At 41.6% G+C, this 8,898-nt stretch overlaps 1 protein-coding gene across 2 annotated transcripts in view; it reads right to left on the minus strand.

Annotated features, from left to right (window-relative positions):
• LOC121586521 (protein FAM135B-like) overlaps positions 1-4,882 on the minus strand; it is a 45,711-nt gene extending 40,829 nt beyond the window's left edge. For both annotated transcript variants that reach the window (XM_041903269.2, XM_045226058.1), the window contains exon 1: positions 4,379-4,882. The gene's annotated coding sequence lies outside the window, so the exon portion shown is untranslated. The remainder of the gene's footprint in view (positions 1-4,378) is intronic.
• Positions 4,883-8,898: the final 4,016 nt, after the last annotated feature.

The following is an 8,898-nucleotide window of genomic DNA, read 5'->3' on the forward strand; positions in this document are numbered from 1 at the left end:
TGATGAGGAGGAGAAGGATGACGATGATGATGAGGAGGAGGAGGAGGATGATGATGAGGAGGAGGAGGAGGAGGAGGAGGATGAGGAGGAGGATGATGATGATGATGAGGAGGAGGAGGAGGAGGATGAGGAGAAGGATGATGATGATGAGGAGGAGGAGGAGGAGGAGGAGGATGATGATGATGATGATGATGAGGAGGAGGAGGAGGAGGAGGAGGAGGAGGAGGAGGAGGAGGAGGAGGAGGAGGAGGAGGAGGATGATGATGATGATGATGAGGAGGAGGAGGAGGAGGAGGAGGAGGAGGAGGAGGAGGAGGAGGAGGAGGAGGAGGAGGATGATGATGATGATGATGAGGAGGAGGAGGAGGAGGAGGAGGAGGAGGAGGAGGAGGATTAAAAAAGGACCTTACCATCTCGTCTCTACTACTCTGTTGAGCCATCAGCTTCCATTTCAAAGTTTACTATTGACGTGAAAAAGACTGCTGACTGTAATGTGTTAGTCATAGCAATTGAAGAGATGTGTGGGCCTGCTTGCACGAAGTGTACTAGCCTGGTAACAAAGATTCCACGTGCTGAATGAATGGCATTGAATCATAGAATTGAACAGGTGCTGCTAGATGTCCCTGACCTACACTGCTCCAGCTGGGTCAACTGCTGTGGCCTTGTCTCACCGGATATCTCTGTTTAATCAAAATGAGTTCTCTATAGTCAGTTAAATGAAGCATACTGTATGTACGAGATAAGCCAGATAGGTTGTTGCTACGTCTACAGTTCTGATCATCTGTTATTCAAAGAGACCTTCACACTGTAATTCAAGTGTTAAGACAGATGAAGTCTAGACAGAATACTAAGAGCTGGAGATTGTTGTCCAGTATGATATGTTCTAGGGCTGTCCCCGACAGAAAAAAATATTGGACGACCAAGAGTCTTCTGTTCTTTTGACCATTTTTAAATGTGTATTTTTCCATATATAGACACATCCTATGTGTTTTAATCGAATCAACTATATTCACTGAGCTTGTCTGATGCTTTAAGCACACTGTTTGATTAAATAATTAAGACACACAGATGACTAGAGGGAGTCCAACCAGCAATTGATTGACTGTGATGAGCACCCGTTGTCTCTCTCTCCTCCCTGCTGCAGCACCCACCACAGAACATCAAAGTGTTTATCGCACTGTCCTTGTCGCTTAAGCTACAACATAATTACAGCCATTTCTGACTGAAAAGGTCTGTTACCGAAATCCCTCATTTGTTTAGGAAAAACATTCCCTATTCCCTCAACCCTTGCTCTCTTTATGTGACACATGTATGCATTGCATGCACATTACCAATAGGGCCTGACCTATAGCATATCATATGCTATGGGGTTTCCTCTCTCCTCACTTTTCTTAGACAATAAGGCAAGGGCTGTTTTCTCATCTCCTCATTCTGCTGCTGCCTCCGCTGCATTGTTCTCAACACAAATATACTGGTTAACTTTGCTATTATGCACATACCAACATGATCTAGGAAAAGGTGCCAATTCAACAGCGCACTGATGTATTTCAGAACCGTGAACAGCGACCACTATCCAGTGCAGGAGAAAGCGCATAAGTTATAAAATAATATAATTTTTATTAGCGTCGCACCATTGTTCTTACATAATATAACCATATACAATTTCAGTAGCACATGTCTTAGACTGATGGACTGGGCCATCCCCATGGCCTCCACAATGGATCAGTCCACTCAGACAGGCACCAATCAGACAGGTGACTTGTACACCATGATTTGTATATTTTTTTGTTGCTAATGCTCGACTAAAGAAATCTCGGTCGACTAACAGCCTATTGACCAAACAAACAACCAGTCGACTAAATGGGGTCAGCCCTAATATGCTCTTCATCATTTACCATGCTAGTAGGTGATGGGATGCTCTGTCCAATTACAATAGGCCCTTTAATGTGCTGCTGCTTGTGGCCATATTCTGCCGTTCTGATGAGCTAGCAGGTAAAAATCATTAAACCCTAATAATGAAAAAGTGCCACCTATTTGGGTTAAAGACACACTTTCAGATTACTATTTAATGCAGAATACTATTACACTACTGAGGCTTTGGCTCTATGAGGCTATTACAGGTTACACTACTGAGGCTTTGGCTCTTTGAGGCTATTACACGTTACACTACTGAGACTGGGCTCTATGAGGCTATTACAGGTTACACTACTGAGGCTGGGGCTCTATGAGGCTATTACAGGTTACACTACTGAGGCTGGGGCTCTATGAGGCTATTACAGGTTACACTACTGAGGCTGGGGCTCTATGAGGCTATTACAGGTTACACTACTGAGGCTGGGGCTCTATGAGGCTATTACAGGTTACACTACTGAGACTGGGCTCTATGAGGCTATTACAGGTTACACTACTGAGGCTGGGGCTCTATGAGGCTATTACAGGCATGCTGGGGCTCTATGAGGGACTTGAGTTGGTCACCACTAATCTCTCAACCACAATAAGCACAACAAGCCCCTAGCTCTTCTCTCACTGACCTAGCTTGTATGTTCAGCTGGCAAATAGAGTGACATTTCAGTAACTGAAATAAGGAGAAAACCCAGCACACTCGTAGTATTCCTATATTAGCCTACGAGTAGTTGGTAGACCTGAAATAACATTTGAATCCATATTTTTGAGGGCTGACCTTAATTTTTTCAAGACTATTTTTTACCACAATGCTGAAACTGCAGTCTGCAGGTAGGCTACCTTATTTTTTTCTACTTCTGACAGTATAACCACATATCTCAGGGTCAGAGGGGGACATTATTCAGTGTGGCAGCCTACTGTAGCTACTAGCCTATATTTGGAGTGAGAATTTGGAGAGGCATAACTGAGACAACAGGCCAAGCGTAGGTGTAATCGTAGGACAGAGTCACAGTGTCATGACAACTGGCTGAATGTTTACACAACATCGTCACATGACAGGAAATGTATCTCACACACTCACTTCATAATTAACCTCCATCTCATGAAGCGGCCTAGAATAAAAGGCAAAGACACCATCCCTACAAATAAATACAACATACTGGAATACAACAACATCATCCCACAAAGACACTCCAGCACACTGGTATCCTTATACTGTATGCCACACAATAAATTAAATGGCTATTTTCTTTGTTTTAAGACAAATTAGCCTAAATGTATTGTGGAGTTACAATAATACCAGTAGGCCTATGCTGGAGTTGTACACTGATCTGTCTCTCCATGCACCAACTGGAACTAGGCTATATGAGATATGTGAACTACCCGCTTCTTAAAAGCCACCATCCCTATGAATAAAGCACCGAGTAAGGAAGGGAGCTGCAGTGAACAGACGTGATACAGAGAGAGCCTGACTGACTGTGTAAAGGAGAGAGAGGATTATGTCAATCATGTTATAGTGAACTCTGGGCCAAGTTCTTCTAAGGACATTAGCTACTGTAGGAATACTTAGTTTAGATCACAGTCACACATACATTTGAGGAATGGTGGAGAGTGGGTGGGGGGTTGCAGTGACTTACTGAACTTGCAGTTCTGTTCTGTGCTGATAACAATGTCTAGCATTTATCCAATGGTTCTAATATAATATATCATAGCAATTCACCTCATCAAGTCATCCAACTAGCCAAGGAACATAACATTGCTGTGGCCTGTGTGCTGTTCATACAGTGGTTGGGGCTGTTGGTACAGTGGTTGGAGGGTTGCGGGAGGTGGAATAAGATGTCTAACAGTAGATTCTACGATGCATCAATGCTGTCTTCACACGAAAGTCCCCTGTGGTCTGACTACATTTTGCCCGGAGCGGATGGACCTGGGTGGGTTGAAGTCAGCTGGAAAATCCTTGTTTTATCACTTCAGGAATCTGCTGTAGGGGTCTGCTGAGGTTCTAGGAGAGTAGACTGTTCACCAAGCGGAAAGCTCCATGCAGTGTACAGCAGACAAAGTACCTGCCCTCCACTAAGCAGCTATGGGGGTTTGCCAAATGTTCTCAATAAAATGATTTACTCTGTGTGTGTGTGTGTGCGTGTGTGTGTTTGTCTGTGTGTGTGTGTGTGTGTGTGTGTGTGTGTGTGTGCCGCGTGTGTGTGCGTGCGTGGCAGACACAACGTTCTACTGTTGGTATTTTAGTGATGCTGCTATAGCCAACGCTGCTATTATAGATATCAACCCTTTAACCTCAACTAAATTATGAGCGGGAGCTTTGGCAACAATGTAGCGGCCAGGTCTGATACAATCTTGTCAAAACATTCTCAGTTTCACAATACAGCAGCAGGCAACAGCCGGCCGGTTATATTCTCCGTCTGTCCCACTGCACTGTGATGGACAATGAGGATGCTAGCTACAATGTAACAAACCTTACCTTGCTCACTGCTGCGCTGCGAATACCCACGCAATACCCAGTGTCCACCACTGTCTAATATCCACAAGGCTTTGGCTTCACAACCTGCAGCGACCCTTGCCTCTCCGGTCTGCGGATGTATGATGTCTTGTCTGTGTTCAGTGTTTATATCACTGTTGTAAGCTGCTGCTTGCCTCTCCGGTCTGCGGATGTATGATGTCTTGTCTGTGTTCAGTGTTTATATCACTGTTGTAAGCTGCTGCTCAGCGCTTCTCCTGCTGCTGCTGCTGTTGCCATGGTTATCCATTCAGCCCCTGTATCCTCTTCTTCTGCAGTGCAAACCACTAGATATCAGCCTCCTAGCTTAGCTTACGTTTCCCCCATCATGACAGTAATGTTCAATTTGTCTAAGTGGTGCGCCTGGCCTGTCTCGTGGTTTAGCTTCTTGTTTATCCTTTGTCCGGTGGTTGACACATCGTTTCGGGAGAATATTAACAGTCAGCATGCACGGGTGGGCCAGTGTCCTGCGATGGTGCTGCATGCTTTTGCACTGTGCGTACAATTGACGGGCTGACGTCACCGCCAGCTGAGAAATTAAACACTGAACTAGTCCACCTGACAACTTTCACCATCAAGATTGACACAAATACAATAGGCTATGTTTACAGTCATTGGATTGTTAGCATTTCTTAGTTTGGTGTATCCAACAACAACTAGGCTATTATGGGATGGAAAATAGCCAACAAGTCATGGAGTTATGAGTTAAGGTAGGCCTCTGTTCTTCAGTAAACAAAATAAGTAGGAAGAGTGCTCAACAACAATGACAGTAATCTAGTGATAGGGTTTACCCAATAAAAACTTTTTTTTAAAGACAAATTCCTGGTAAACAGGTTGGAGCACTCATAAACAGGCAGATATATATATCTTATCATGCTCAGGCTTTATTCTGTGATCTGATGCCTACACAGGTATAGCCTACTGATGTGTTGATGTCACATGACAGCTTCCTCAGAATCGTGGAGTTATCTCAGGTACCAGTAATAACATTCCCCAGTGACTCAACATCTGTAGGCTATTGTGCATCTCATTTCCACTTTCATAGTTCCTCTTCCCCATCCTCTCTTGCTCTCTCTCTCTCTCTCTCTCTCTCTCTCTCTCTCTCTCTCTCTCTCTCTCTCTCTCTCTCTCTCTCTCTCTCTCTCTCTCTCTCTCTCTCTCTGTAGTATAGTCTTATCTAAGGGCCCAGGGTCAATCTCTAACATGTTCTACCCATCATTATCCCCTATGCATCTGACAGAAGAGGGATTGCAGGTGTGTAGATAGAGTAATGTGACCAGAAGGATCTAGAACCATCTGGTAAAGGTATAAACACTTCCTGTAGTTATCTATATAGTTATCTATATGTGCTGTTAGGACCTGCGGAGTGAAATATGTGTTTCTCTCTTAAACAGAAGTCCTGCGTTTAGCAAGACCATCATCAGAGCTGGCATTGAGACTGACTGGCTGCATATAGTTCCTTTACAGTGTAGGGCCAGGCTACTCATAGGTCACAATTTCTACACTAGGCTATAACAGATGTATAACCATTTACATGGGGGGGGTCATTGAGCCTTTGTAAATGGCCTTTGCCAGCAATCTATCAAAGCTTGAGCTACACATAGTCCATTAGACTGTTAAAATGAAGTGCTTTATAACAGCAAAACTAGTGGCAACTGAGCTGCCACCAATGTGAAGGATACAAAACGTTAACTTTGCTGGAGTATTGAAACACATCATCCTGAGATGTTTTGAAACTTGGCATGGTGTGTTGTAACACCACTTAATCAAGTGTTGCGCAACACCTTGCCAGGGACTGGGAGCACTACCGGAAAAGGTTGAAAACACCATTGTGATGTTTCAAATCCTGTCTAGTGCAGAATTAGATAACTTCTTCTGGAGTATATTAATGTTTAACATTGATTTATGTATCTGATTATTTACCAGTTTAACCCATTTTTGTAGGCATTGTTGAACACAGTGCACAGTGCACTAGAGGTTTTACAGCAAGTATTATAGGATACTTACTGTATTTGCCTCTACCATTAAAAGTTGGAAATATGGAAATGGATCGTCTCATCATTGAACGTCATTTTGCCTGATGGTTTTGATATCCGTTCATCATGATCCATTACACCTCATGGTACAACAAGCTGCATAATACTAATATGTATCATTTTCTTTGTTCAAACATGCATACAACATTGTGTAAAATAATCATAAAGTCAAATGTTGAATTACCCACAATCCTCTAAAAACATTGCCACGTGGCAAAATATGAAGTGCAAAGAGATTAAAACCAAAGTTCCAATCAGTTAAATCACAAAAATGTTCTCTATGTGGTTGAGTGTGTAAAATTCCAATGAAATTCCAAAGAAATGTACGATTTCACTGCCCCAGAATTCATGGGTTGAATTTCTGCTTCTACCTGTCCCACATTCACTCCTTCTCTGTCTCCTTCTGTTTCTAATCTCTCTAAATAAAGCATTCAAAAAATATATGTTGGAATTCCACACAAAAATATTCTCCATCAATCAATATTTAGGCTATAAACCATTTGCATTTCAGAATCATTTGATTGTATGAGAGACACAGTCTCCCCTAAACTTTTCTGGGTGTGTTTTGATGCTGCCTTTTACATGCACTGAAACCCCAAAACGTGTTTTGGCAATACTCTCTTAAAAACACCAATATTCAGATTGAAGAACCACTTTGGGTGTTTCAGAGTACTTCTACTCTGTTTTAAAAGAATCTGACCCTTTTTTTCAATTTTCACCTAAAATGACATACCCAAAGCTGAAGCAAGGATATGCATATTCTTAATACCATTTGAAAGGAAACAAGTTGAACAAATGAAGTTTGTGGAAATGTGAAATGAATGTAGGAGAATATAACACATTAGATCTGGTAAAAGATAATACAAACAAAAAAACGTGTTTTCTTTTTTTTTATTCCATCATCTTTGAAACGCAAGAGAAACACCACAATATAATATTGTAGTTTAGGCCCAATTTAGTGTGTGTGCAAAGTTTCAGATTGATCCAGTGAAGCATTACAATACTGGACTATTTTGTATCAAGTCTGCCCAAATGTGCCGAATTGGTCAATTGATACATTTTCAAGTACATAACTATAGAGAACATACAAAAATGATATGGTAATACAAAATGTAAGTTTACACACTCCCAGGAATGTCATACATGATGGATCATTAGCTTATATACTAACTTTCCCACATCTAGATGGCCGGGCGGGGTGGCTGTGGAGCCAGAGACAGCAGGGGTTCAAACTGTAGAACCCATTTCCTACATTTGAATATAAAAATTGATTTTATCAAACAAAACTATGCTACATTTTACCTCTGGGACCCTCAGGATGACAAATCAGAGCAAGATTACTGAATGTAAGTACATTATTTACCTTTAGAGGTGAATGTATCAAAACAGTTGCCGTGATACGTTTTTTTGTTGTGCACTCTCCTCAAACAATAGCATAGTATTTTTTCACTGTAATAGCTACTGTAAATTGGACAGTGCAGTTAGATTAACAAGAATTTAAGCTTTCTGCCCATATAAGACATGTCTGTCCTGGAAAGTTTGCTGTTACTTACAACAGTCATGCTAATCACATTAGCGCACGTTAGCTCAACCGTCCCATATACGGGACACTGATCACATAGAGGTTAAAACACTTTCTGTGTATCATAACACTTACATTGGGTTTACATATAAACACCCTCCAAACACCAGATCTCAGGTTAGGTGCACTACTTTTCATGGTTTTATTATGCAATCATGGTGTTTTGAGTATTTCTATTTTACATTGTAGAATTACACAACAATAGATACAACTTCTGTGTTTGAACAACTGAGTTCAAACCCAAATCTCCTGCGTGCCACAAGACTGTGTCAACAGGCTGAGCTAAAGTCTAAACTTGTTGTTGTAAAAGTCCAGACAGTTCCTCTCAGCAGGGGCGGACATTTTTAGCCTAGTGGGCCTATGTAACTTGGCTTTGAGGTTAGGAATCTCTCTGATACTTGATAGGATAGCTAGTTTTTTGATTGACTATTATGTAGTTATGACTAAACATACAGTACTTGAATCAGTTAGGATCAATTTCACGTGACAGATATGCAATATACTTATGTACAGCTATGTAATAGAAAATATTGTGACAAACATAATAGGTTATTATTGTGTGATGTTACATTTACAGACCTTTTGTAGTTCTCCCTGGGACTTAACAAACAGCTAAACATACAGTATATCTATCACCAAGTCTTCTAAAAAGCCAATCACACACTCCATTACATAAAACATGTACAAGCAAACAACCCTGTCTGTGTGGACCAGGACCTTTAAATTAAAAACCAGGTCTTTCCTCACCTCAACACTATAGAGGCATTCTTCGGGTACAGTAAAGGACCTACACGATTATGAAATCCTCATTCCTCCATCACTCTACACTCTCCTAGGGCATCCCTATCCCTAACCTGCAACGTAAT

Source organism: Coregonus clupeaformis, chromosome 17 (assembly GCF_020615455.1).
Source record: "Coregonus clupeaformis isolate EN_2021a chromosome 17, ASM2061545v1, whole genome shotgun sequence".
Lineage (NCBI taxonomy): Eukaryota > Metazoa > Chordata > Actinopteri > Salmoniformes > Salmonidae > Coregonus > Coregonus clupeaformis.